The sequence below is a fragment of the Triturus cristatus genome, chromosome 6 (assembly GCF_964204655.1).
Source record: "Triturus cristatus chromosome 6, aTriCri1.1, whole genome shotgun sequence".
Lineage (NCBI taxonomy): Eukaryota > Metazoa > Chordata > Amphibia > Caudata > Salamandridae > Triturus > Triturus cristatus.
The window spans coordinates 593,361,553-593,389,225 of record NC_140589.1 but is presented as its reverse complement, the minus strand read 5'-3'; the positions used below and the strand labels follow the sequence as shown (position 1 = coordinate 593,389,225).

Below are 27,673 nucleotides of genomic sequence, written 5' to 3'. Positions count from 1 at the left end.
CTTGGTGCTGTCAATGTACTGATTGAATGCATAATTACTTCTACTAAATCTGCGTGTTGTGTTGCACGACAATGATTTGAAAATGGCGTTATCAATGTAGGGGTTTCTATGATGGTGAACTTTGAGTGTGTGGGGCTGAGCATTTTTATCCTCCCTGCCTGCTCCCGCCTTTCAAGTTATAAACACTCATACAAAGACATCTTTTGTTTTTATCTTATATACACATGTTGCTATTCACATAGCTTCTCTTCTTTTTGTGATCACTGTGGACACAGAGCACCCTTTTTGCATCATCTTTAAATTTTATGATTACATGTAATAATTAATGTCTGCAATGAAATTACATTTTGTATATTCAGTGGCTACGCCATGGACTGTTAGTATACATGCAACATTAATTGTATATAGTAGCTGACTATGGTTTTATATTATTATACTTACACAGGTTCCATCACATAGTGTTTTTTTTATGTACTTGCATATGAGGTATAGTTGTATATGGATGCATAGGGACACGTTTTGTGCATCACAGTTTTATTGGGGAAATTATGTTGATCTTGAGGGTACTGTTGAGATTCCAAAAGTGAATTAGAAATTGTTGTGGGTGAAGTGGTGGATTGCCTAGTGTTAATATGTTTCTTAAGGGCGATGCTGGGCAGGTCTCTGAAGGATTAATGCTGACGCTTTGGTAGGAAGTGATGTTTGCAAATGTAACTGAAACCCATCTCTGTGTGCAACATCATTACTGTTGCATCACACAGGTCAACTTTTATTCCCCCAGGTCTTCATTAGTAACACGAGCGGGCAGCTCGGAATCTTTTAAGTCTTGTAGTAATACACAAAAACAAAGCTCATGCCAATTATACAAAACACTACAGCACTCTTCAGAATCAATTTATTATATCCCAGGAATACTCAATACTTAACAATGAAAACTCACAGTGTAGCTACAGGTAGTCGAGATTTAAAGTAATATATATGCAGACAGGAGATCCAGAAAAGGAGAGGAGTTGGGATAAAATGAGAAACACAATTCAACTCATTTTCTAGTACGGCAAAATGATATTTATTAATAAATCATCAAGGGGGTGGAAATATTATATTTCTTTTTCATACCTGTACGTAAAGTACTTCAATGACAATGCGGGTTGGAAACATGCACATGGATAAGCAACCCCGTGCCCACCACTAGGCAAGGGAGCTCAACGAATTATATTAATAGGTACACAAAAACATGGTCACTAACATACATTGCACATTGACAAGAAATCAACTAACAAATCAAGACGACCATACACATTGGAGATAAAAACATGAGCTTCTGTTTTACTGAACGGTGTGCTGTTATAATCTGTGGTCTGATTCCTATTTCTAAAACTCTTGGTTTCTCCATTATTTTGTGGAAAGGATCAAAGCCACAATAAGGTTGTAGAGACACAAGAGCTCTGCAAATATGAGAATCATGTCCACAAGTATCCAGGGCTGCTGTGCTGTCCCTCGCACACGTCTCCTACAGAGCCAATGCCAAATCCAGCTGCCATACCCCTCAGGCCTACACTTAAGCCGGCACCGCGCTCATGGAAGCTCTTGAATTCCGCGATTCTTTCCATGAGGGAGTTTGCAATGAGGACTGCAACCACTAGGTCATAAATGGCAATGCCACCAGCCATGACCACAGGGATAATTGATTTCATAATCAACTCCGGCCTCAAGACAGACATGGCTGCAATCCCCTCTTCGCTGTGCCATAGGCTGCTCCCAGGGCACTAAACACCATAGCAGAGAAGGCACCCGAGACAGGGAAGCAAGAGCCATATTCGGGGCAGGGCATGGCGTTGGGGGCAAACTGGTAACTGTGGCAGTACTGTAATTTGTCTGCTGCTCTTACTGCTTCTCTCTGCCTCTCAGACTGCTTTGGGAGGTTTTGATAGCCCTGAAGTGTAGTTGGTGTAGTGGATGGAAAGTGTCATAGGGACCTGATCTGTCCAGTTGAGGTATGCTGGAGTTATACTGGAGGGTGGTATTTGACGACGGGCATGGTGCTGACGTTTAAGTCAAAAAGGGTTTCCAAGACAGTGTACTGGTTTCCTGATGCACTGTGTGATATTGAGGGAGACTAGGAAGTGGAAGCCTGCAGTTTAAATTTATTTTAGGTTGATGGGACTCCAATGAGGTTTACATTCTTGAAGTGACGGTTACTGGTGTGGTGATGACGTTGGTGATTTACCGGATTGCTGGGCTGCTATTTGACAGCGATCTGGGTTGAAGGTGGTTGTCAGGGAGGGTGAAATGAGGAAGATGCAAGTGAGGTTTGATAGTTTCAAGGTGTGAAAGTAGGGTTGTGATAAATAATAAACTTTGAACGATTGTTTTTAAAATCCTTGTAAGTTTTGTATTGTCTAAATCTGAGGAAGTTAATAAAAAAAGAGACAGCTTTTAGGGTTTTCCTATAGAGCAACAACCATTCATCCTGCCCCTCTTAAACTGGACTGTCTCTGCTCAACAGCTGTCCCCCATCTCTTGTCAATGAAAGTCTAGAGCCTTGAATCCCCAAACTGTCCCCTACCTGCAGTTAGTACACACCATCAACCCAGAACCTTGCCGCAGACACCACTGCCTTCTCCCACACTAAGTGCGCCCGTATTCCCTACTTCATACCTGTGTGGAATTAACTAAAGGAGGATTTGTTAATTTCTTAATGTTGGACGTTCTGCACACAGGCCATACTTTGCCTGTGCGCAGAAGTCTCTCCTCAGGTAAAGTCAAGAAATTTCAATCACCTTTTCCAATGGTTACGCTTTTCCAAGTCAGCCAACTTTGTAGGTGAAACATAGAACTTCATTAGCCACTGTGTGAGGGATCCTACAGGGTACACATGCCATGTACACGTACATACCCAGATACAACATACTTCACTCCTTATAGCCCGATGAAGACACAGTAAAATTCCCTTCTAACAGAGGACAGACACATACAAATCAACATCAGCCAGACAAGAAGGACATTTGAAGATGCAACCAAGAAGGACACAGGTTAACTAGAAATAAACATCAAGAATTTCACAAACTCCTAAACTCCTATTCCACGAAATGTAAATGCATAATCTCTGAGTAAGCATCTCAAAGTCATGCTAAATTTAGGTTTGTCACATGCCTATCTGCCCCCTTCTAAACAGATGGTGACACACTGGATATAAAACAAGGTAACAACATCCCTTTCCCTATAAGCAGTATGGCTCATAGAAATCCCAATGTATTAAAAGAAAAGGTATTTGAGCCCACTCCAGCTTACATACTATGCAGCTTTGCAGAATGTAAGCAAGAGCACAAAAGAGACACTCCAGGGTTGCAAACATGGAACACAAGCCTGAAAAACTGCACAGAGCAAAATCAAGGGACATCGAGCATCTGCCCACAGAGGATTCATGGCAGCAAAAATCACCCGAAATGACTAATAACTCTTCTATCCCAGGATAGAGGATAGCAGATATGCACAGAGCACATCAGTCTTGTAAACACCCCATACTCAGTGAATGCAACGAATGCAGGACCAAAAAAACACACATGTAAACACACACCAAGGCTCACAAACACCCCATGATGCAGAGCAACGTAACCCGACTTAAATATGTCTTGTAAGGCTGTCTACATTGAGACTTATGTTTTAGTAATATTTACCTCCTCTTTCAGTGAACACTGTTTTCTGTAACTGACTTTGGTAAAACATATAAATAATAGATCTGTCCATAACACTTATTTCATTATCCTACTCTGCCTTTTTAACCTAATTATGTTTTTTTCCAAATGATTCCCTTAGCTGTTTAAGTGTAATAAACACCTTGAAACCTCTGTATGCCAGCACTGTTGGTTTAGTTGTACGATTATTAGATTAATAGATATTGTGACAGAATGAGGAGGACAGGCCTATCTTTTTATGCATGCTTGGCCTGATTCACAAAGGTAAACGTAGACCAAAAGTCTAAGTTTAGACCTGAAGTCTAAGTTTAGACCTAAAGTCTAACGTTACCACGAGTAAAGTTAGACTTTTGGTCCAAGTTTAGACCAAAAGTCTAAGTTTAGACCTGAAGTCTAAGTTTAGACCTAAAGTCTAACGTTACTACGAGTAAAGTTAGACTTTTGGTCTAAGTTTAGACCAAAAGTCTAACTTAGACCAAAAGTCTACCTTTAGTAGTAGTAAAGTTAGACTTTTGGTCTAAGCTAGACTTTTGGCCTTAACTTAGACCAAAAGTCTAACTTTACTCGTAGTAAAATTAGACTTTAGGTCTAAACTTAGACTTCAGGTCTAAACTTGGACTTTTGGTCTAAGCTTACCTTTGTGAATAAGGCCCGGAGTTCTCCGTCCTGCCCACAGAGTCTCTGCAACCGTACAGTTGCAATTAAATCATAGTTTGTCAAAAGTGTAGGTTTACCCTCGGGAATCAGGCCGTCAATCTCCAACTTACTGTGCACCACTTTCTCCCGGACTTTGTATTCTAAGGAAACAGAATTGCACTCTCACACATCATACGATGAAGTTCCATGCATCCCTCCATTATAAGAGTCAGCAGAGAGACACATCAGGCTCACAGACCAAGCTGCAACACAACGCAGGAGCTTCTTTTTGGTGAGCTGAAGGATAATGAGATTTATTTCACAATTGCCTGATTAAAAAATATAACTTTTTTGTGATCTTGGATAAAAAGAATTGTCCTCTTTTGTGGGCGGAGTTTAAGGTAGGTGGATTTAAACAGGCAAAATAGTCTCTGAGCTGACATAGATCATCACAGTGCAAAAAGGACTGCTAATGTCACCATGGTCTCCAGAAAAGTAAGCCCTTGGATAAAATGTACATGTTAAAGCTGCTGTGAAGGTTAAAGTACTGTCACTGATACCTACCAATGGAAGGTATACAACGTAAGCAGGGAATGACTAAAGGGCACATGAAATGTAGAAATTAGGGCCAATGGCCACTTTTATTTATTCAGTCAAAGGAAACTCTGCAAAGCTTCAAGTTGCTTGACCAAATATAGATTAGCCTTCTCTTCAATTTACGGAATCAAGGACAAAACCAAGTCTATCAATTGTTTTCATTGATTTCAGTGAGGGGTTCAAACTGTACTAGTGAGTACCAGCTATCTGCTCTTGTCTGGCCCCCTTTTAGATGTCCACTAAGGACCAAGATAGGGGGGATAACTGCTTAAGTCTCACGTGCTCTTTTAAATGCAAAGAGTCTCTCAGGCCACGAAGGAAAACAACTTTTGGCAAAGCAATAAGAGTGGCAATGGCCACAAGCCTTTAGGCTTTCTCAGTGCTTGTTTTATTTGGTCATGGTTTTTGCAAAACTTCACTGGGGAAGCTTCCAAGCCTTCACCAAAATGTTATTTATTTATACATTTAGATATAGATCAATCAAAAAGTATACATTGCCATAGTTGCCACTGGAACATAAGGGAACTACTTTGTGTGAATGGGCAGCCTGTGTTGTTTTTTCTATTTTTCATTCAGGGTTTTTGAGGCAATGTATTACTATGCATAAAGGAAGCCCAATATATTGGATGGCAAGGTTCAGGAATTGTATAATTCGAGCGCAACTGTGACAAATTATGTGAGCTCATGTCAGTAAAACGATTTAAATATGTTATTTTAATAAACTGGATAAGTCGAACACTTGGTCTGACTAATTTCAGGTCACACTAATTTTTTTTTTGTCAGGCGTTAGTCAAGACATTTTGATTTTAATAAGATTATATGCAAAATGTAATTCCTCATAGGGGCGTTCAGCCAGCCCTCTTCAACCTTTGGCCTCTTAATGTGTCATTCACGTTTTTCTTTCAACTTCTAGACCGCAGGGAGTAATAGGTCAACCCGATTTAGACATTGGCTACAACATATTGAGTAATGGCATTCTGACCTCCCCTTCAGCTACAGAGACTACTATAGCAATGCGTGCTTTGCCAGCCTGAAAATAGATGTCTACTTTTACCCAATATTTTTTTTATATTGGCAAAGGCCCAGTAGTTTCCTCAACAATAAGTATTATTAAAAACACTTGGAAGCCAAAGTCTGACAACTGATTTGCAGGTGTTGTTTTAGATTGACAAGGGTCCAGCAGGTTTGACAACAATACAGCTAAACGAAAACCATGAGAAAACAAAAAAGCAATGACAAAGCCAGAAGGCTGGCAGGCAGAGCCCAATCTATTGACATTTCCAATACCAGTTATTATCAGGGGCGTAACACAGGCCCCCGCAGGAGGGGGGGGTCCGAGCTGCGGGGGCCCCCTCAGCACAGTACTTAAACCTGAACGCTCCGTATTAAATCCGGAGCGGGGGGCCCCTCCGTGTACATTGCAGGGGGGGCCCTTAAACTTTTATTTTTACGCCACTAAGGCATATCATCTGATCTCTTAAGCCCAGGTGCTTGTACAAGAAAAATAATCCTTTGCAGTACATCCAGAAAACAGGGAGAACTAAATGGATTTTATGGTCTAATCGCAGGCTCACACTTGAAGCTAATGTGGAATGCTATCAAGGACCTACACTCTGAGAATATCTTGCACATGCACAAACGCTGTCAAATTGGAGCCTTAGGTTCCAGAGAGTTTTCCTTGTATTGAATCTGACAGTCTAACACAATGTCATAAATTGGAAGAAGATATGTAACCTCAAAGCACTGATCACACTCACTCACTCCTCAATCACTGCCTCAGGGTCAAAATGTACAGACCTTGAGAAGCCATGAAATAAACCGTGGCACTATTGGCCAGCCGGTAAGTGCGAGCTATTTTGGGAAATTTGGAAGAAACAGTGAGTATATTAAACGGGAGGGCTTGTTCCCGTAACACACGTATTAGGTTTCAAAGCAGAGCATCAGGAACATAATCATATTTCTGACAAAAATATTGTTTTTGACAGTTTGCTGACAGAGTAGGCTTACTGCCTACATAATATCCTGCCGCCAAATTTAGATGAGGGCAGACCTTTGACAGCTCCGTCTCCGCTGTGATTAAACCCCTTTGACTGTGCAGTCACGGCAGACGTCTAATTCTATTCACCTAATTCAGATGGGCGGAATAAGAGGTCAGTTTGCACTATCTGTCACTGCTAGAGAATCCCTGGCAGTAAGGGACAGTGAGAACTGCTAAATTATCCCCTCGCCATGGGAGAGGTCTCCCTTGTTGAGGGGCGCATATTTTTTATTTTCAAAATGAAAATCCTGCTTCAAGGTTTTCCTTTTTTACAACAAAACTGTTTGGCACAGGGCTCTGTCATGTTGACAGAGCCCTGCATCAAACTGCAAAAAGAATTGACAGGATCGGTGGTTCCTGGCAATGCTTTAAGAAATGACCGCCGATTTAACTGTCATTATTAAATCTGGTGGAAGGTACCTCTGTCGAGGCGATGGAGTAATTCAGTCTGTCACTGTAGCAGAGAAGCGGGCCGTCCGCTGAATCATAAATCTGGCCCTGTATTTTTACAACTCTCGGGTAAATAGATATTCCTAATATTCTTTTATAACCCTGAAACCTCATCCAAAAAATTGTAGTTCTTATTTTCACGGAGTTAACAAAGACGAGGGTAGCTCTTGCTCTCAAGCAAAGGCACTTGCCATCATGAATCCAGGGAAAGTGGGATATGACATTTCAGATCACTGAAACTGACCACAATAATAGTGGGTGTGTGGCATGGTTGCCCTATGTCCCCTCTCTTTTTGCACCTTCCATACAACCTTTTGCTGCGGTGATTAGGACAGAGGGACAGACGAGCGGTATACCATTATGGACAGAGTTATATTTGAAAAATGAGGAGACAAGACTTGAAGCAACACTACAACTTCTATTAGAATTTGGGAACATGTCTCCTCTCAATACAAATTGGTCCAAAACATGTGACAGTGCATTAGTTCTGGGAAACTATGGGGCAACATGGGATACACACACATTTAAAAATCTGGGGGTAAATATTTATTACACTGAAGTGGACATCAGGAGGGGAACCTGGGTGTCGCTTTAAGATAATTGATGGTAAATGTGGCAATCTGGAGATCCCGTAGGTTGCCATTATGGTGAGAATAACCCTCTAAAAGATGATGATTCTTCCCAGACTAATTCAATTCTTTTTAAACATACCAGATTTGGTACTGCAAAATTGGTTTAAACAGGCAGATTCAATGATTAGGGACCTGATATGGGATGGGCAGAGGCATAGAGTTTCGTTGGAGATCTTTCAAAAACCTGTTATAGAGGGAGGACAAATTATGAATTGTATTACTTAGCAGTGCAGCTGCAATGGAGATTTAGATGGCTGGATGGTGCCTGCAGGGACAAGACTGGTCGCATGAGCATGGAAGCTAATCAAGGAGCCTTGGAAGCACTATCGATGGGACGAGACAAATGGAGTGGAGCTGCTCAACAAGGCATTGAAATGTTGGAGGCACAGCATGAAGCGAACAGAATGCTGCCGCTGTATGCTTCGGTGGTACCATGAGTGTGGTTCCCACATGGGGGTTACTTTTTTACCACTACACTAATCACACACTGGACTAACATGGGAATTGTCACCGTGTTGGATTGCTACTCAGCTGAGGATGTTATTCCCTTGGAGACAATGTTTGGCGTATATGGTTTACCACCTGGCAGGTTAACATATGGGGCCTGACACGCATTTGTTGGCTTTTGGTGCACAGGAGCTCCCAGGCCACAATCTCCTACAGCTTGTATTCCGTATGAAATCAGACCTTAAATTGGTTACATGGCTTTATAGAACACTGAACAAGAGGACTAGTTCTGTTCTTCCCTGACTAAAGCCACAGCATGTTGGGAATCTAACTTCGGGAAAGAGCTGAGTGACGAAAATGGATAAATGCTTTGGCATACACTCGGATAGAGTCAAGGTACACTATATTTAAATTTACACAACTGAATTTTCTATACCAGAAATATCTACCCCCCCCTCCCCCAGTAAACTTAAAAAGATGCTTGGTCATGACTTCATTTTCTGCCCTTGTTGCCCATCCCCTGCAGCTGATTTTTTCCACATGGTGTGGAAATTTCCATCTATTGTCATGTATTGGGAACAAGTCTACATATATCTCGAGACCACTCTAAGTCGAAGGGACTTGTGTAAACCCACAATGCGTCTGCTGGGATTATTTCAATATCCCAAGCCTACAATAAAGCCACGACATGTTGGGAATCTAACTTCAGGAAAGAGCTGAGTGACGAAAATGGATAAATGCTTTCGCATACACTCGAACAGTGCCCAGGTACACTAGATTTAAATTTACACAACTTAATTTCCTATACCAGATATATCTACTCCCACAGTAAACTTAAAAAGATGCTTGGGCATGACTTCATTTTCTGCACTCGTTGTGCTTCCCCTGCCTCTGATTTTTGTTACATGGTGTGGAAATTTCCATCTATTATCATATATTGGGAACAAGTCTACATATACCTCGAGACCACTCTAAGTCGGAGGGACTTGTGTAAACCCACAATGTTTCTGCTGGGATTATTTAAATATCCCAAGCCTACAATAAAGCAACGACATGTTGGGAATCTAACGTCAGGAAAGAGCTGAATGACGAAAATTGATAAATGCTTTTGCATACACTCGAACAGTGTCCAGGTACACTAGATTAAAATTTACCCAACTTAATTTTCTATACCAGATATATATACCCCCACAGTAAACTTAAAAAGATGCTTGGGCATGACTTCATTTTCTGCCCTCGTTGTGCTTCCCCTGCATCTGATTTTTTCCACATGGTGTGGAAATTTCCATCTATTATCATATATTGGGAACAAGCCTACATATACCTCTAGACCACTCTAAGAAGAAGGTGCTCGTGTAAACCCACAATGTTTCTGCTGGGATTATTTCAATATCCCAAGCCTAAAAAATGCGGATTAGATTTTTGTATTTAGCGCTGTTAATCGCCAGAAAATGTATTGCAATGACATTTAAAGCTGTGGGGGGGTCCCTCTTGAAAAAAGGGAAGTAGGACAATGGGCCAGAGTTGAGGAGGTGGCACTGAGGAGGGAAGAAGCTTGTGGCTTTGGTAAATGTTCTATAGCAGGTCTGTGGGCAGAAGTACATCAGACTTTTGAAACCTAATCTGAGGACGCTAGTGAGATGAATGTGGAAAATTGGAATCTCATTTCTACAGGGGGGAAGTGGCAAGATGAGACTTATAGAATGATGGCCATGTGACAACACATGGGTAATAGGAAGCTGCTCATGATATACCGTCATAACTGATATCTACAGTAATTTACTTAGGAATAGATGAGAAAAGCCGCAAACACCACATATGCTTGAATAGTTCTGAATGTTTTAAGAGTAGGTTATATCAGTAAATACTGGTTTAACACTCACAGTGACAGTAGATATAACTGATTATGTGCACATTAATGATGACCCAGTACTATGTATGTATTAAGGCAGTATGTCACTGTTTTGACAAATGTGAATAAACATATTCAATTATAAACAGAGAGAGAGAGAGAGAGAGAGAGAGAGAAAGAGAGAGAGAAATAGATAGAGTGTGTCTGTGTGTGTGGGGTGGACTTTGACATGATAACACACTCGCGCTGTGAGGACTTGATTGCACTGTGTGGACCTAAACCCAGGCCCCCACAAGGCAATGTCTTCCAAATTATTAAAAAAGACGTCCGGAACATCTGTGTCAATTTTTACAAATTTTAAAAAACTTGCCTTGTGGGGACCTGTGTTTCATCAAGTGTGTTTATATTTTTGTTCAGCTCTGCCCCTGTAGGTAGGAGGTGGTACTGCAGTCCTAAACACACTACATTTAAGCACACATTGCTCACCAGACACATATACCAGCAGCAGAGAGGATGCACATTTCAAAGGGAAAGCTCAATAATACTTTATTCATGCAAATATTTTTAATGTAAATTAACATTTTCTCTACATAAAACCTTATTTACATGATACCATTATATTTAGCCTTTTTGTGTCTGAAAATTGTTTGTGGTTTTATAAGCATTTCTAAAATCTATTTGAGTTGGAATACTTCTCTATTGCCATGTGATCCTTATCTTCAATTAAAGAATGATTGTGCACTGCACTGTGATATGATGTATATGGTTCTGAACATGTTTTGCAAATAACTTAGAGGGTTAATCAGGCCCAATGTGCAGAAACCTTGTCCCTTTTCACTGTGACAAAGTCAATTCACTCGAAGACTCTGACCCTCCTCTGGTGGACTAGCTAGCCAGGGTCTACTTCAGTGCTGATGGCGCCTGTGCCCCTCCTCTCTCCATAGCTTAGGAACAGACTACCATTGGTACAATTTGAAGTTAGAAAATGCCATTTCCAGTGGTTATTTAGGACACACAGACTTTGTAACAACTTTATTGGCTTTGCCAGCTCAAAACTCAGTTGAAGATTTGTGAATCTTTACACACTGTGCACAGACAGCTCACACCACCTATCAATGATGCAATATACTCTCTCTTGACCAGAGCATACTGTGCCACCCGCTCAAGAAAGAATGCATCATAACTCCTAAATTAGTAAAGTGCATCTGATGTTCTTGCATAAGCCACAGACAGGCAACTGCACAACTAGGCACTTTTTCACCTTTGTTCATCTTCACTGCAATGGAAGGCAATCAATCCAAACTTTTGGAGCCGTTGCCAATGAAGCTTTGAGATCCATCCAAGTGTTTTTGTTTTTGCTCCTAAAAGTGAATAAAGACCTGATTTGGAGTTTGTGGGAATAAAGAATGAATAAGTTGACTTATAGAGCACACGGCTACTCAAAGGAGTATATCGGTTCAGTAGCAGCCGAAAAGAAGGTAGCCTTTCAGATAACTAGTTTGATGAGAATAGGTGGGTTATAAGATCTATTTTAAATTGCCGTTTGATGATAGAAGAAGCAAATTTCATTCTTTGCATGCGAGAATCGAGAAGGACCATCCTCCCTGTCTGACTTGGTCGAACATAGGTATAGTGACTAATAAAACAGATGTAGACCGAAGGTTTTCTGTTAGCTGATAGCGCAAAAACCTGACAACAAGATACCTAGGGCTGAGGTTGTAGAAGGCACGATGAATAGTGACAACACCCTTGAATAGATTCATTTTTTTATTTGGAAGCCAAGGCAGGTTCTGCAGGTGTTTGAGATCGAGTCCCACTTAGGAATGTCAAAAATGAGGCGAGCAGCTGCATTTTGTGGCACTTCAAGTTTTCTGTTCCATTTTTCAGGGGCACTGAGATACAGAATGCTAGAAAAATCTAATCTGGAGGTCATCATAGCGTAGAAAATCATTTTACGTGTTGCACACAGAAAAAGAGTGAGAATAATTCTTAGCAAGCGCAGTAAGGCAAAACAGGTCCCAACTGTATCAAGGATCTAGGGTTGGAAAGACAGATTAGGATCCAATTTATAACAAAGTTTTTAGCATTTGTGGTTGGAGCTGGGAGAGGGAGATCACTAGGCCAGCAGTTACTGAGCCAGTGCTCTTTTCCTTGACAAAAGAAAATAACCTCTTCTTTCTTTGTGTTGCATGGCAGATGGCTCTCAGGCAACCAATGCAGGACATCATTAAGACAAGATCTGAAAGCCTCAAAGGCGTCTAGGGATGTGAATTCAAAAGTGAGGAACTACTGGGTATCATCGACATATGGGATGATTTCCACGCCATATGATTCGAACACCTTAGTTGGGGGGGGTCATAAATATTAATATAAAATAAAAATGAAATAATGTAGGACTCCATGAGGACCCGGTCGCACCCCAAAAACTATTTGCTGGTTGAGAAATAAGGGGAAGACAAACCTGTTGTTCTCTACTGTCCAGAAATATTTTTAATCAGCTCCAGGTAGTGCCTCCAAAGTCTATCTCAGCCATGCGCTGGAGAAGAAAAGAGTAGTCAACAGTATTGAAATTGCAGAAAGATCCACCAGGATCAAGGCAGCATATTTAACTCCACCCTGAAGGGATCATGATCGCAGCAGGGATGAGGGACAACCAAGAAAAAAGTGGCAGATGTCCTGTGTGCCCTATTAAAAGTGAACAGACATCCATACACTCTGGACATCTGCCACATTATGGCAGATGCCCAGCATCCACCAAATTCTAGATGAGGTCTTATGTCAAAAGAAAATCTTTCACTGGGCTTAATCCATCATTATTTCCAACCTTCTAGACTCGCAGGTTAGATCCTATTTATTCAAACCCTGCTGACAAATCAACTAAGGACAAGGAATAAAACCAAGTTCAGTAGACTGTATATTTTTTGGCTCAAACCTCTATCAGACAAAAAATGGCAAATTACAAAAATGTTAGAGCAAGGTACTCAATAAAAGCAGGGCAAAGTGCACAATCCAGGGCAAAATTGACTTAGAAATTGACTCAACAGTCGGACAACAATAGTCTAAAGGCAGAGAATTTTAGTCTTCAATGATTTTAGAAAATACTGCAGTCAAAGACAGGAAGGTTAGAAAATATTCAGGTTGGAGGTACCACCCAAGACTGTTTTGCTGGTTGTAGATCTGCTAAGTGCCTGTGCTTCCCCCTTCAACATTATGAAATTGGCATCTTCTTAATTGGTACATTCAACCTACCTATGCGTCCCTAGTACATGGTACCAGTGTACCCAGGGTCTGTAACCTAAATGTCAGAAGTGGACTGTAGTACTCACTGGGCCATCCAGTATAGTGGCAACGTAAACATGACTGCAGGCCTGCCAACAGAAACCTGGATGTACAAATGTGACCTGTCTAAATAACCCTTTTTGACAGGCCCAAACTCTCCATTTAAATATTAAAACGTCACCCCTATTTTTTTGAATGACATGTCCATATGGCGGTTTGCATAGAATTTAAAATAGGACATGTCAAGGTTTAATGACAAACATGTGCTTATGGTGAAAAAGCTTTCAAAGCTATTTTTACTGCTGCAGGGGTAGCTGTTCTATAGGAAAACAATGGAATACAATATTACATTTAATATTGACTTTCTCTGCTTAGGAAGCAGCTACAGAGTTCATTTTTTGGACTTTTTGAAATATTTAACACAAGCCCAATTCACTGGTAAAGTCAGATTTGTTATAAATATTATAAAATAGGTACTTTAGAAACGTTAAATGTTGCCTGTCTAAAGCCGATAGAAGCCAATTTGAATAACCTTCCAACTGTCACACAGGAGTTGTATAGCTCTCTGATGAGGTGTGAACTTACTCCCAGAGCTGAGACAAAGCCCTTGGGGGTAGGAAGGCATTCAGTTTCCCTGGCAGGATGATGATCTGGCTGTGTCCAGGAACTTATTTAACTTAAAAAAAATGTACCCTGTCACAGGCAGCTGTAGGTATCACCTGGGCCTCTCGCTTTCCTTTCCCCACCTAGCAAGTCAGGCACCAGACACAGTGGGAGTGGAGCTGCCCCAAAGAACCGTGTTTGAGTAACCACAGAGGAGGAGTTGTTTAAATCCCTGAATACACAGGGGAAGAAAGGTTCTACCTTGTTAATTTTTGACCGAGAAGGGCACTGTGGGAATAGTTAGAGCAAAACATCCTGGAAGTGCTGAACAATATGGGTAGGGTCAACTGTGGGAAGCTTTACCCCATTGGTTAGGGAGCGGCCAGGAGTTTCGATACACACAGGCTGGCTTTTGGCATAAATGTGGTACCTAGAATACCCTCCTCAGATTGCTTCTCGACCTGTGGAAGAACAGAAGAGGGCTGGACCTGCTTTCTGTGAGCCACGAAGGGCCTTGAAGATTGGACCTTCTCTCCCCTTGCAGTCAGGACAAAGAAGCGAACTCATAGGTTCATATGGTCCTGTTTGGACCACAGGGACACAAAAAGTTTCAAGAGCAGATTTTCATTTCCAGCTGTTCAGTTCGACTGGATCTGCCCTGGACCCTGATGCTGACCTTTGCCCAAAGGCTGTCCCCAAGGACCTGGACCCTTGGCTGATGTCAAAAGACATTCCTCCTAAAGCTTCCTGAAACCTGGGTTTCAGAAACATTTCATCAACTTTTTCCTCTGAGAACTGACGAGGGACCGCGACTAACCTGTCAAGTGGATCCAACGAAGGTGCATCGCCAGTGGGACAAAGATTAACTTTTATCCCACTATGTTCTTCTCCACAGCAGGAAATCTCACGGAGATTGTATCAGGCCTAGTGAAGTCCTCTTTGGCCACAGCCTGCCGGCTGCCCCTGCTGGAAGTATCTGACCCCCAAAAAAGCGACCAAGTCTGAATGTACAAATCTTCACCGCGCAAAAGACCCAAAAGTATCCGACAGACGAGGTTGTGTTGTATTTTTACTTTATTACTGTTTGAGTACTGTATACATACTTTATACATTGCCTTCAAGTTAAGCCTGACTGCTTTGGGCCACGCTACCACAGAATTAAACACAGGTTTATTTAATGACTTTTGAGCTTCACCGACACCACCCCTCAACTAATACTTTAATCTCTTACATTGGTTGTCAGTGCTTGTATCCAGTAGATGTGTTTTTGCAGTACTGCTCTGTAATTTGTGGAAACCCAAAAATCTCTTGTTATAATCTGACTTCAAAATAAATTTTTGATTTTTAAATTCGTCTTTATTTTTAATGGGGCATTTTATTTTATTTTTCCTCAATCTCACTCTTGTCCTGTGAGTTTTGCCAGAATTGAGGTGGATCTCACCAACATTTATAGCTTCATTGTGTCAGAGCTGAAAGAGCTGTGCAAGGAGTGAGGGCTGAAGCTGGCCAAATGCTCCAGGAAGGTGAAGTACCTGATAGCCCTTTGAGCCCGGAAGGAGGTCACATGCTGTAGTCTGCAGCACAGGATAAACGGGATGATGAAGTGGAGGAAGAAGATGACTTGGCAGTGGCCCCAGAGCTAGAAGAAGAGGAGGCAATGGAGGGCCCTAAGAGTGGGGTCACCTGCCCCGTTCAGAGCTAGGAACAGTGTGTGCTCCCACAGCTTCACCCCTGCAGGGTTGGAGCATGGGAAGGAGCAAAGGGTCACAAAAGTACAGAGGACTACCTTAGCCCTGGAGGAGAAAAGGTTAGCCTTGGAGTTGGACGAGAAGAAAGACCTGCTGGTCAATGAGAGGGATCAGAGATACCTGGCAGTACAAAAAGGGGTGGTGATGGACGGAGCATCAGAACCAATCAAACACACACACCCAGTCAACAGATCTGGGTTTGATCCATCACCGTTCTTTAGCCCACTCTGCTACCCCAGTTCAGACATGGCCATATGCAAATCAGTCTGACCCTGTGCGCCTCATGGGAACAGTCCGGCCCGAACTGCCAAGCCATGCCTTCTCTGGACCGGAAACAAGCTTCCTAGGACCGGTTTCTGGCATTTCAGCCGTCTTCAGCCAGGCTTGCTTGAATCCAGTGGCAAAATGAGCAAGGGACTCACGTCTAAGCATACCCTGCCAACTTATGGCGAACAAAGCGGTACAAAAAGGTTCGGGCTGGACTGTTCCCATGAGGCACAGGGTCAGACTGATTTGCATATGGCCATGTCCCATGCTCTCCATGCCACTGGAATCAAGCTATCCTGGCTGAAGAGGGGTAAAACCCCGAAACCGGTCCTAGGATGCTTGTTTCCAGTCCAGGGAGGACCTGGCTTGGAAGTTCGGGCTGGACTGTTCCCATGAGGCACAGGGTATCCAGAGAGCTTGGAAAGGAGGCTGACCTCTGGCTCAGTAACAGAGTCCAGCAAGGTCCATGGGGGGGAACACAGGAAGAGTGGATCGAGTGCCCCTCAACAGAAGGATGGGGGGGTCAGGGAAAATCACAAGGAATTCTCTAAAGGCCCCCAAAAGAGTTTTCAGGTGAAGGAGTCACAGTTGTTCTCTAACCCTAAGAAGGGAGTTTTCTTTGGAAAGAGGCCCCTGGGACCCTTCCAGCTCAAGTGCTACGAGTGCTGCCAGCCAGGGCATAAGAAGGGAGATGCCATCTCTTGTATGAACCCCCACACTGGTAGGCTAACCCCAGGTATTGCTAGTCTAGTGCTTGGGAAGGAGGTGGCACTAGTCATTATGGGCAGGTAGTACAGAGGTTATCCTAGTGTCCCTGAGTGACAGAGCGATAATACCTAAAGCTCTCATACTCGGCAACACTAAAAAATACAGGTAGTGACTCACCATTAATGGGCATAGGGTGGAGGCTCTGAGAAACACATGAGCCAGCATGACTATTGTTAGATGTCATCTGGTGTCCTCAGAGCAGGTCATTTCCAAAGTATTCTGCTAGGTTGTGACAGCTGACAACTATGTAAACCATTTTTCAAAAAAGAGCTAACGGCGGACTCCAAATGTCGCACTTCTTTATTGTGTTCCCATGTAAGTAACAATGTATTTCAGATAGGTGTGCATCTAATGCTCCTGCATCCGCCGTTAAAGGATACAAACTGCATAGCAGATAGAAAAATTGTAAAGAAGTTGGAGCAGTGCACCACCAAATAGTCAAATGTAATCACACCAAGTGGTCAGTTCTGTTTATAGGAAAAGTCTTTATTGCGGTTTTCCAACCAGAAGAACGGCTCAGCCAACGCATTTCGTTCAAAGAATTGAACTTATGTGATCACATACTTGCTGGATTGTAAGGGAAGAGGTGCGGGCGGTCGCCGGCTCGCGAGCCTTTGGTTGTGGTGCCCTTATCAAGGAGGTATCCGCACACGAGACATACCAGACATTAGGAGTGCGACTGGAAACTCCATGTCCATGCCATAGGCTCTTTATTCTGAGACAGGCCATCCACGATATAAGTAGTGGACCTACTGTGAGAGTGAGATACATTCTTGAGTACGCCCTGACGAAGTTCAATTCTCTGAACGAAACGCGTTGGCTGAGCCGTTCTTCTGGTTGGAAAACCGCAATAAAGACTTTTCCTATAAACAGAACTGACCACTTGGTGTGATTACATTTGACTATTTGGTGGTGCACTGCTCCAACTTCTTTACAACTATGTAAACCACTACCCTGAGGTTATGATTTCCCTACAGTGGGGAGGCGGCAGTTTCAGGTTCTCTAAAAGTAGCTGTGAGTACAGCAATAGCAGTTGAATTTTTAGCAAATATTGGCAGCTAGGGGACCCGTTACTGCACTACCAGAAGAGCTTTTTATGTCTTGAGCAAATGCTGCCCACCTCTAATGACCAGCTACCAATTGGCCATACATTAAATATATTTGAAAACAGTTGAGAGGCAACAAAACAGAGTACCCATAAAAGAATTAGCACATATAACATCAAGTTTAGTGCTGATTACAAGGTATCTCCTTCTTATACTTTCTTCTTGGTGCCCCCGTCTCCTGTATTTTCCTCCTGCCCAATCCATCCCAGTAGTCTGGTGATCTTTACAGTTATATTTGATGAACAATGGAATTTTAAATACTTGTTTCAGATGGCACCATTTTAATAGTCTCCCTGACACCTGGACACATGACGTGTGCAGGATAGGGAATAACTGTGTTTGACTAAGGGCTCTTAATCTCACTTAAAATATACTTGCCTTATCTTATAGAACCTTCTTGGAAATGTGTTTATCAATTGCGACACCATGTCTGTCTAGAACTGCCTAAATGTCCTGAAATGTTATTTTGGTAAGATTTGGCCAGTAATTTCAACCACCGTGCTTGCAACACAACAGCACGCCACTCTGTCACAAGGTGGAAGGACTAAGGGTGGATGGTATTTATATATACACACCTGTTTATTGGCTGTGTGTTTCTATGATGATTAGTTTTTTTGTTTCTCTTGTCCCCTAAGAATCTCAATCCTTGAACATATTAAACACCAATATTAATGAGCACCCTGTCAATCTGGATCCTATGCTGTAAATATATATATATTTTTTATTTGCATCCTTAGCATGTTCACGTCTTCACGTACATGTTTTGTTAAGTGTGTCACCAATTCTTGTCTTTGTATTTGTTCTTCTGCTTCTGTTTCTTAGGGCATACATTTGCATTAGATAGATGGTTGCACTTTGAAGCATAATATGTCTCTCATCTATGAAGTGTTTGTCTAATTGTATATGTGACACTTATAGTATTGTCTGTCAAACTGTACAGTATGTTAAGGAAAGTCTCTAGCCTAATGACTATGTCTAAAGTGATAAGATGTAGCATATTAAAAATCATAATAATAATTGCACATCAGGGCTAGTTACTAGCATATGTTTTATTCTTTATATAGAGTTGTATGTAATGTATGTCTACAGATAATAGGATTTAGACTTATATATGTTTTTATGTATGTTTGCAGACCTGAGGAAGCCTGTAACAAGGCGAAATGCATTGGCAACGCTTAGCTGCATTCCGTGAAGAAGAAATTGATTAAGGAGTAACAAAAGCAAGCAAAGGACCTACCCATCTTATTGCCTCTTGGTGTTATATGTGCTAATTCTTTCATGGGTACTCTGTTATGTTGCCTCTAAACTGTTTTCAAAAATATCTGTTGAATATCTGCTGGGGAATCTGGAAGGAAGTGGAGCTCAGGTCTCATCTGGAGATGTTGGGGTGGCTTGAGTGGGTGCTGATGACCACACGGTCCATGGCAACCCGTCATGGGAGTCAGAAGGACTGAAACAGTGGCCCGGACTGAAATAGTGGCCCGGAAGTACTGAAACAGTGGCCCGGACTGAAATAGTGGCCCGGAAGTACTGAAACAGTGGCCCGGGTGCCTGCTAGGAAGAGGAGGTGCAAAGGGCACTTGAAAGTTGCCAGCATCTGCCAAAGGTCTGAGCCTGAGCCTGAGGATGACACCCTTGAGCCTACAGGGGAAGACATTGCTGTCCTTAGGAACCTGCCTGAGCTAGCTAGGTGGCAAGTTGCAGGAGGACCGGCCCAGGCAGAGTTCTGCAAAGTGCAAAGGGAGGACCTCATTCGTGAAGACCTATGGTGACAGGCTGAGGCCCAGGTCAATGAAGATACCAATGGATCACCACATCTATTGGGAAATTGGTTTGCTGCACAGTGAGCCTAAGGCAACCTGAGAGTTGGTAGTCCCCCCAGTGCTTTTGGGCCTTCCTATTGGAGTTGGCTTATGAGATGACCCTTGGCAGGACACCTGGGATGGCAAAAAACCTTTGACTGCTTTCTCACCCACTTGTACTGGAGAACAGTGAGGTCAGTGTCGTGGTTGACTTCAAGGCATCCAGAAACCCCTAAAGGGTAATGCATATGAATTGCCTCGGACCAGACTTTGAGAGGTCAGAGTTGCTCATGGTCACAGATGATGGTGAGATAGGAGGATAATCACTCCCCTCCCAGAACTCCTGCCTACCAAGGAGCAAGGTTAGTCAGTTAAAGGGGTTGCCCTCTCCCCTATCCTAACCTCAGAGCAATAGAGGGACTGTTGCCACTTTTTGGGGCGGTTTGCTATCCTTTTCTCACTTACCCCAGGGCTCACCAACTGGTGCACCCATAACATTCACATGGGGTACAGCATGGCTGTGAAAAACAAAATGTTCAGGCTGTCTGACAAAGTGAGAGCTTGGTATCAAGGGTGAGGTTTCCAAGATATTGGAGTTGGGATGATTGCGCCCTCCTGTACTCCCTTGTCCAGTGATTGTGGCATCAAAGGCTACTACCGTAGGCCCCACCCCAGCACTCTGTGTGAACTATAGAGGAGTCAGTTCAGTCATTATGACTGACACACACCTGGTCCCAGACTACGGATCATATTGACCGGTTAGGGGCTGTCAAGTTCCTGAGTACCTTTGATTTTACATCAGGATACTGGCTGATTGCCCTGATTGGGGGGGGCAAGGATAGGTCCGCATTCTCCCCCCAGGGGACACTATCTGTTTAGGGTGATGCCCTTTCAGCTTCAAGTGGGAGGACCACCTATGCCAAGACCCTGTGTAGGAAGGTAGGATCCTTCTAACATGGTTACCCCCACTTTTTGCCTGGTGTCAGTTTGTTTTTGTCTAGTCTGGCAGGGATTCTGCTTATCAAGACCGCTCTATGAGAGACCACTCTAAAAAGATACAAGTTTCCTTATATCTGAGGTCACTGCACTCCAAACCTATAAGTCACCCCTAAGGTAGGCCTTTCAATCCTGAAGGTAGGGTGCTTGGTTATAGGTGTGAAAGTGCCCTGCATGAGAAGAACACCTCCTACAAACTGAGGAGTCAATTCTCCAGGCTTTGCAATTGTGATCGGCCGTTTTATACATATAGTGGGCATCAAGTCAACTACCAGATGTCTAACAATCTATTGACTGCACCGAAACCGGTCATGTTTGGTATCAAACAAGTTGGAATCCAAGTCCCGTGTTGGCTGTAGTATCCCATGTACTTGTGGGCTCCCGTATGGAGCCTCCCTGTATTTACAGCACCAGCCTTTCTGGGTCTGACAGCAAGCTAGTGTGGCTGACCACAGACACAATTCTGCCCTCCTGCTGCTGAGCCAGGCTTGAGCTGGGGAAGGTAGAACAATAGGGAGATGTAACCACTTCCCAGACAGGCCTTAGTCTATTGGGCTGGGCTGTGGCCGCTTGCCAGCGCCACCAGACTACTTTTAAGGGCATATTTGATCCCCTCCTTGCATACTCCAGTTGGAACCAGTTCAGGGAGGCATTGGCTCCCCCTCTGGTGCTAAACTGGACAAAGAACATGGGAGTATCCTCCCCTATTCCCAGCCCCTCCTCTGGGAGGGTCCCCTGAATCGCCCCTAAGCCTTTCCTTTGGGTACTTAAGGGCTTACCTTTGGGTGGCTCTTCAGATTCATCATGGGGCAAGATTCAGGTCCGAAACCACTTCATCTTCAATCGTCTGGGCACTTTGGACTTTGTTTGACTTCGCTTTGGGAACAGAGACTGCATCTGGAACACTCCTGCTGCTCCTGGTCTCATTGTCCTGCCAGTCTTCTGTGTTGTCTGTGCCTGTGCTCCATCCAGGTTCTTCTTCAGGCCTATGGGCATCAAAGACACCCAAAGTAATCTCCCTTGGTGTGAAGGAGTCCCTCCCCTGCATCTGCAGGTACCGCAATGATGTCGACTGGTCTGCTGCTCCCGATCTCCCACTGACTCCAAAAGGTTCAGTAACACAGGTGGTGGTTCTGCAACTCCTACGAGGCCAGCACTGTCTTCTCACCAAGTTTGAGGCCAGTATCCCTTGTTGGAACCGCTGGAGTAGATCCCATGTGCACCACGTCGCCCTGCCATTGCCAAGGCCTGTTGATTCTTCTCCAGAGATCTTCGGCCCCAAGACGCTCCAACATCCAGCATCTCTTCCTACCAAGATCTTCGTCCTCACCACATCCTTTGCACCATGGGCCTGCATCATTGTTGAGATGCTCAAGGGCCTCTTGCGACTCCTGTGCCTTTGGCCTGTGAGTCCTCTTGAGGGTCTTCTTTGGCTCCAATGGGCTCCATTGCTTGCTCAGGGCCTTCTCTGATTCCCCTGCACTTGGGGAGTCCTTTGGATCTTTCTGGTTCTGACACTGCACCTTCTTCGCTTCCCTCGTCTGTTGCTGCTGCCAAGGCTTGTTGGTGCTTCCGCAGGACACCAACCCCCTGGTTCTTGGCTTTCGACGTAGAACAGCTTGTGAATGGCTCCTGGTCTTCCATAGCATCGCCTGGTCCTCACAGCTGCAGTGACAATGTCACCGTAAACCCTCCTGCATCTTACGTCATCAGTCATTAGTCTTCCATGCCTCCTGGTTACTTCCGAGTGGCATAGACTCTGTTCCCTTTGCTTGAAGGTACTCCTCTTCAGGAATCCACCCTTGGATTCCACTGGACTCTATCACCTTTTCCGCCAGCGGCACCTTCATTGAAGTCCTCCATTGTAGTCTACGGCGGATTCTGATCCCTGGTGTAGGTACCCTGGTTCCTGGGGTATCCACGGGTGGGGTGACTCTCCAACCTCCATTTTTCCATAGGGTTTCTTCAGGGTCCTCTTGGAAGGGTCCTGCTTCTTCAAAACTGCAACCATGACTTCCCTATTGACCTGCATTGAGTATGCAGCTGTGTTTCCACTCATTACACAGCTTCTGTGGGGTTCCAGGGAACTTACCTTGGGTGTTTCCTTGGGTCCCCACCTCTTCTAAGTCTTCTGGGCCAAGGTTCGACTTCAGTCGCAGTTCGCATTCCACTTTATTAGTAGATGGTTTGGTCTCCCCCTGGAGACCACTGTGTATTTGTGCTACTTATCTGTTCTCCTTTTGAAATATTGTGTGTATTGTGTTTATATCTCCGGGTAGGAGATACACCAATGTGTTGGTGAGTGTGTATAATAAATATCACTATTTTTATAATTACACTGTGTGGTTCTCTTTTGTTTAACCTACACTATATGATAAGCACTGGTAAAGCAAGCTGCTTAACAATCCTTCTGGACTAAGCCTGAAGGCTGCTCTCCACAGCTACCACTTAGAGAGCTTTCTAAGGTTGTCTAAGACCACTAAAACCACCATAAGGGTTGTCTGGATTAGCGCAGGGTGCTTCACTTAAATAAGTGTGCACCATGTATTAAGCCAGCCTCCTACACCCTGAATCAGGCAGGCCTGCCTATCAAGGCATGTAAGAGCAAAATCAGGGAGTGCTTGTTGGTGTTACATCGAGATGGTGGAGGACATTTACACAACCTCTCCACCCCAAGATACAAACCAACCTGGCTAGGGAGCCCCCCAAAACACAGACAGTAGTAAGGGCAGTCTTAGACCTCACTGGATTTGTCAAGGAGTATGGCAACATTGTTACCCCCTTGACAGAGCTGACTTCCAGAGGCAGCTAAAAAAGGTGTTTTGGCCAAGGGCATGCCAAAAAGCCCTGGACACTTGAAGGAAGCCATGTGTACAGCCCCCGTACCCAAAGCACCACACTTCGCAAAAGAGTTCCTTGTGCAAATATTTGCATCAGGGCATTGGATTAGGGCAGTTCCTTTACAGATGAATGATGAGGGCCTGGATCAACTTGTAGCCTACATCAGCAGGCGGCTCCTCCCAGGCAGCAAAGGAGGATTACAATTAAGAAGAGGGCATTGAAGAAACTGGACCCATACCTTTATGGGAATCAATTTGGGGTTCAGACAGGCCAAAGACCTCTCAGGCAGCTGATTCAAATGGGGACTTTGAATCCTAAAGTGTTGAGGTGGTCCATCTCCCTACAGGGAATATACTTTACAGTGGAACATTGCCTTGGAACTGACCACAGTACTGCTGAGCTGATGTTCTCTCTAGGTTTTTCTGCCTTAGTGATGAGAATTTCCTTGGGGTTGGGCAGCTCTCCCAGCCTTCTGCTGGGTAGACCCTTGTTGGAGAGGTCCATATTTTGCTTAGTTTTCCCCCAGATGTTTGCCTTATTATAATGAACCTGTTTTGCTGCCCCTATGACTCTTTAAACTGCCTGTTGACTATTAGTAAATTGCTTGTGCTCTCCCTTTTAAACATAGGTAAACTTTCACACACCTAATTGGCACATTTAATTTACTTATAAGTCCCTAGTTTATGGCAATACATGTACCTGGGGCTTTTATAAAAATAAATGCTACAAGTGGGCTGCAGTCCCCATTGGGCTACCCACTACAGTAGCACTGTAAACCATGTCTCCAGGGATGCTTCTGAAGCCTGTCAACACAGTTTTAAAGTTCCATTTCCTAAATGGCCATAGGGCAGGGTGTATGATATTTAAAAATAGGACATGTATGTTTAATGCTTCACATGCCCTGGCAGTGAAAAACCTGCAAAGGAAAAGATTGGGTTACATTATAACAGCTTATAATGCTTGATTTCGGTTTTGGAGCAGCTAGAAAAATGATTCAGGGACTTATTTTTATAGTACTTTAAAATGCAACTTAATGGTAAAGTCAGCTTTTATACTAGTATTTTGAAAACTATACCTTTATGAAGTTGTACTTTTCCTGCCAGTGTCACCAGACTCTTAATGGCTCTCATGTGGTGTTGTGTGTATTGTTCCCACACAGTGGACAAACGGCTTGGGTATAGAGATATTTCTCATCTTTGAGGGGGATGACATGGGGGTAGTGCCACTCTCTTCCTGAGCTTCATAACATTTCTATCCTGTCACTGGCCTGCCTCCCTTTGTTTTCCTAGTAAGCTTTAGTGAAGGAGCTCTGACCAGAGGAAGAATGGTTCTGTAATGTTGGTTTTAGGGAAAGAAGGGTACTGTGGGATAGCTTCCAGAAAAATGCACAGAAAGTACTACAAAAGTGGGGATGGTAAGCCCTGGGAACATTTACCCTACTGGTTAGAGAGTGGGAAGGACTTTCCCCGACCCACAAGCTGGCACCGGGCATAAATGTGGAAACCACTGTACCCTACTCATATCACTTCTGAACCCGTAGTAGAACAGAAGAGGACTGGTCCTGCTGTCACTGACCTAAGAAGAGACTTGAAGCCTGGACCTGCTCCTCCTCATGTACCTGGGACAAAGAAGAGGAATCCAAGGGTCAAATGGCTGTCACCTGTTTGGTCAACAGAGACATAAGCTCCAATAGACCTTTTTCCTGCATTTTCAGCAGACTTGTTCCAACTGGACCTGACCAGGACCCTACTGAGGATTTCTGCTGGAGTGAGATTTCACCCCCAAAGTGCTGTCCCCAAGGTCCTAGACAGTTGGCTGGTGTCAAAGTGCATTGCTCCTGAAGTTTCCTGAAACCTCAGACTCTGAGAATCGACTGGGGACCAGGACCGACCTGCCAAGTTGATCCGCTGTAGGTGCATCACCACTGTCCCAAAGTCCTAGGCTGCTCCTCCTATGTTCTTCCCCACAGTAGCATATTCAATTCCGTGGGATTTCGCAGAGAATGTGTCCAGTTTCATGGAGGCCTCTTCAGCTACAGCTTGAAGACTTGCCTTGCTGAAAGAATCTGAGGCCCAAAAAAGTTAGAAATATTCACTGTGCAAAGGTGTGAAAAGTATCTAGCCATCGAGGGATCCAAATTTCTCCTGCTCTGACCTTTCCAACCAAAACTCAACGGCTTCTCTGAGACATCGTCCTGAGGCTATCCGATGACTTGTCCCTCTTAGGCCACAGCCTGCTGCCTTGCCCCGCTGTGTATTTTTTTATATGTCCCAAGTTACAACTTTTCACCAGGATGAAACTGGTTCCTGTATCCGACTAGCACTCTATCGCATATAGCCTTAACTTTTGGCTCTATTGCGGTCAAACGATGACAGAGTTGGCGATTAACAATTTTTGGCCCTATTTTGAACCTTAAAATTATAAAAATCATAACTCAGGTTCTACTGATTGGATTTGTGTCATTTTGGTGCCATTTTTTTAAAACTAAAATGTACAATCCTTTTCTAAATTGATTTGGGACTTTTTTTGTTTTCACTTTGTTACTGTTTATTACTATTCGAGTACTGCATAAATACTTTACACATTGCCTCCTAGTTAAGCCGAGTTGATTCAATTAAACCTGACTGCTTTGTGCCAAGCTACCAAAGGGTTAAGCACAGTAACTTTTGTGGATCACCCTGACAAGGATTGTCATTATTTTTTCAGGTGGGTTCTAATCTCCCTCAACTAATGCTTCAATCTCTACAAATATGATATCTTGAACAGCTAATCATGTGACATTATGCATGTGTGACAGTGTTTTATAATGCGATGAAGAGGACGTAGATGCGTGGTGATGGAGTGCAAATGAACAGCAGCCAGGATGGGGCAGGGTTCAGTATGTGATATGTGGTGCTGATGTGCAGCGCTGTGAGGTGATGTGCTAATGAAGGAAAATAAGAATGTTTTGAAGAAGTGAACTGGGCAGGTTTTTATCTAGGTTTGATAAGGAAGTGAAATATTTGGTGATCTAACAGTGCTGCCAAGTAAGACTGTGATGAATAAGTGACGCCAGTGGGAAAATGGCTGCTGTACAGATTATTTGTCACCCGTAAGGCAATATTACTTGTCGTGGCAAAGTGTGCCTTTGATGAATAACATATAGCTGACGTTTGACATAGAGGACAGAAACTCAGTGTTGGTTCCGATTTTAAAGACAACACATCAGAAGTGAAAGGGATCAAGCAAAGCTTTTCCATTTTTGTCAAGCAATAATTTGCACTTTTTTTTTTTATTGAACAGAGTTTTATATAGCGCGAACTTGACCCGAATCGGGTATCAGAGCGCTTTACATAGCACCAGTTGCGTTACATGAGGACACATTCATTTTTTAAAAAATTTTTTTGTTATGCACGGGGAGATTAAGTGATTTGCCCAGAATCACAGGATGTTCAGCGTCATTGCCGAGACTCGAACCCGGTTCCCCAGATTTGAAGTCGACTGCCCTAGCAGTTAGGCCAACTCATCTCCCCATAAAACAATGTGCCATCCTTAAACCTACATGCCCCATGGCATGACGTACAATGATGGGCTCCCTCATTAATAAGCATCAGCAATCTTTGTGTATTTTTCTACACCCTGCAAGTCCAACTCCTGTGATGCCAATTAAGAAGTGTCACCCTAGCCATGTTAAGACAGCAGATCATAATTAATAAAAGATAAACATATGAGATAGAGGGCGTGTTTACAGTCCTCGGTGGTGTGCACCATGAAAATAACAAACAGATCATGTATTTGCATAATACTGCATTGATTTGATTTTCATTGGTCTTGGAAAATCTTTTTAGTAAAGATTCACACTTTTTACATTTAAAATAAAAAAAAAATGCATGCAAATGTTCAGCAGAGTTTCTTAAAAAGCCTAGTGCACATTGCA

At 43.4% G+C, this 27,673-nt stretch overlaps 1 protein-coding gene and 1 pseudogene across 2 annotated transcripts in view; both read right to left on the bottom strand.

The window, feature by feature from the left end:
- The window catches only part of CYB5R4 (cytochrome b5 reductase 4), a 1,096,425-nt gene that overhangs the window by 421,632 nt on the left and 647,120 nt on the right, over positions 1–27,673 (bottom strand). The window lies entirely within an intron of this gene.
- Positions 1,393–1,831, bottom strand: LOC146817541 (V-type proton ATPase 16 kDa proteolipid subunit c pseudogene; annotated as a pseudogene).